This window comes from Enhydra lutris, unplaced genomic scaffold (assembly GCF_002288905.1).
Source record: "Enhydra lutris kenyoni isolate GAN:26980312 unplaced genomic scaffold, ASM228890v2 scaffoldscaffold93, whole genome shotgun sequence".
Taxonomy (NCBI): Eukaryota; Metazoa; Chordata; class Mammalia; order Carnivora; family Mustelidae; genus Enhydra; species Enhydra lutris.
Window position 1 is genome coordinate 2349391 of NW_019154177.1, and position 2564 is coordinate 2351954.

The following is a 2564-nucleotide window of genomic DNA, read 5'->3' on the forward strand; positions in this document are numbered from 1 at the left end:
GGCAGAACCTAAACGATAGGAAGAAGATCTGTAGTTGCCTGGGGTTGGGATGAAGGTATAACTCACCAGAAAGTGTATGCATTAGTTTCCTAGTGCAGTTGTTACAAATCACCACTAATTCAGTGGCTTATAACAAGATAAACTTACTACCTTAAAGTCCTGGAAGTCAGTCCAAATTGGGTTGGCCGCACTGCGTTCCTCCCAGAAGCTCTAGAGGGAAATTTGTTTCCTTGCTTTGTCCAACTTGTAGACTCCACTGGAATTCTTTGGCCAGCAGTCCTGCGTCTCTCCAAGCTCTGCTTCTGGGTCACGTCTCCTTCTATGACCCTGACCCTTCTCACAGACCCTTGTGATTACATCGGACCCAATCCAGATACTTCAGGGTAATCACTTCCTTTTAAGATCCTTAACTGCTGCGCAAAGTCCCTTTTGCCATGAAAACTAGCATATTTATAGACCTCAAGGGTTAGGATGTGGTCTTCTTTGGGGGAGGGCATTACTCTTACTACCACAGAGCACAGGGAGGTTTGGGGGATCATGGAAATGGTCTCTACTTTGTGGTGGTTGTTACTTATGTGTATAAATATGTCAAATTCTATGCTTAAATTGGGTGCATTTTATGGTATGTAAATCATCTCATAATAAAGCTGATTTTAAAATAGAAGAATGAGAATCTTACACAAACTGTTTTGGATTCTGCTTTTTTCACATAACAATATGTCTCCAGCATCTATCAGACACAAAATAACAGCCAATTATTGCATTCTAAAGAGTGTAGAGATTTAAAAACAAACGTTAAATCATGCATAATTTTCTTTCGCAGCTCCTTTAATGCTCACAGTTCAGGCAGAACGTGCTTTGTTTGAACATGATGGAGGTTATCCTCCCCCCCACCCCACCCCGTTCTCAAGTTTTCCAAGGCCTCCCACTGTGCACATTCTCGCCATCAATGATGCAAAAGTTTAGAGCATTTCACAAAGTTAAGAGGCGACTTTTTCAGAGATTAAGCATCTAAAGGTAATAAACATCTGAGTATAAAGAAAGTGGCCCGTACGGGGATCGAACCCGCGACCTTGGCGTTATTAGCACCACGCTCTAACCAACTGAGCTAACCGGCCAATGATAAGAAGTTTTCTTCGTTCCTGCTGAGAGTGTAATACAAGGCAAAACCATTTCAGTTTTTTCCCCCCAACATGAAATAGGAAATTCTCCAACTCTTCTTATTCCCCTCTTACCTAACTGTACCTGCCCTACTTTACTCAGTTTCCTTTAAAAATACTCTCCATTTTAGCTTTCGTATGTTACTTTAAAAAAAAAAACACACACACAATACATAACAAAGCAAAACAAGAACAAGAGGTTAGGTCAAAACAGCCCTCACAAGTATTTCTGTTCAGCAGTGGTGTTCTCTGGAGTTGGTACCTGGGAGCTGTGCGCAGAAAATGGTAATGGGCCTCGAACCGGCGACCTTGGCGTTATGAGCACCACGCTCTAACCAGCGGAACTAACCGACAACCTACCACAAGGATTCACCCCTCCTCCGATGATGTAAACAAAAACCGAGGGCATCACGGCTTCTTCAAATCCGGGGGCGGGGGGGGGGGGACTTGTGAGGAGGAAGGAGGGCGAGGGGAGGGGGAAAGGGACCAAAACAAAACCCACGAAGGATGAACATTATAGAAATCAATCCCCACAGTCTTCCTAGTTCACGCTCCCCCACCTTGGATGGGAAAAAGGAGAGGAGTTTAACATTTGGTGTTAATGAACGAAACCTCCTCTTGCGCATCTTTCTCAAATCCCAATTCTGACCCGAAAAGATTCTGACGAAAGTCGCCCAGCGGGGCTTTCTGTCCTAACCGTTTGTTACTGGCTTGGCTTTGCTTGCTTGCTTTCTTTCTTTCTTTCTTCCTTTCTTTCTTTCTTTCTTTCTTTTTTAAAGATTTTATTTATTTTATTTCACAGAGATCACAAGTAGGCAGAGAGGCAGGCAGAGAGAGAGAGAGAGAGAGAGGAGGAAGCTGGCTCCCTGCAGAGAGCCTGATTCGGGGCTTGATCCCAGGATCCTGGGATCATGACCTGAGCCAAAGGCAGATGTTTTAACCCACTGAGCCACCCAGGTGCCCCTGTTACTGGCTTTTCTTTTTAAAAAATTGATTTCCAGGAATTCTTTAATCTGGACACAGATCCTCTGCCAAATGTATGTAGTGCACGTTTTCCTTCAGTCTTTCCCCTTCTTAATGTTTTTGAATGATAATTTTTTTAATGAGAAGTTTTCATTTTGATAATGTCAGTTTATCCCTTTTTGTGTATCTCACGCTATTCTTTTCTCCCCTAAGAAGTACTTGCCTACTACAAGGTCATAAATAATTTTTATATTTTTTCCTAGATATTTTATAGTTTGAGTTTTACATTTAGATCTATGATCCACTTGTATTAATTTTTGAGGATGGCATCGTAGGGGTGAGGTTGCATTTCTCCCCCCAGCTCTGGAGCTCAGAGAAGGCTGAGGAAGAGAAAGCAGCCTAGCACCAAACCCAGGCCCATTCAGACGAGGAGTTGCAAAG

At 43.0% G+C, this 2564-nt stretch overlaps 1 non-coding gene across 1 annotated transcript; it reads right to left on the bottom strand.

The window, feature by feature from the left end:
- Nucleotides 1-1044: 1044 nt before the first annotated feature.
- On the bottom strand, nucleotides 1045-1118 carry TRNAI-AAU. Its single transcript has one exon. It is a non-coding gene; the product is annotated as a tRNA-Ile (tRNA).
- Nucleotides 1119-2564: the final 1446 nt, after the last annotated feature.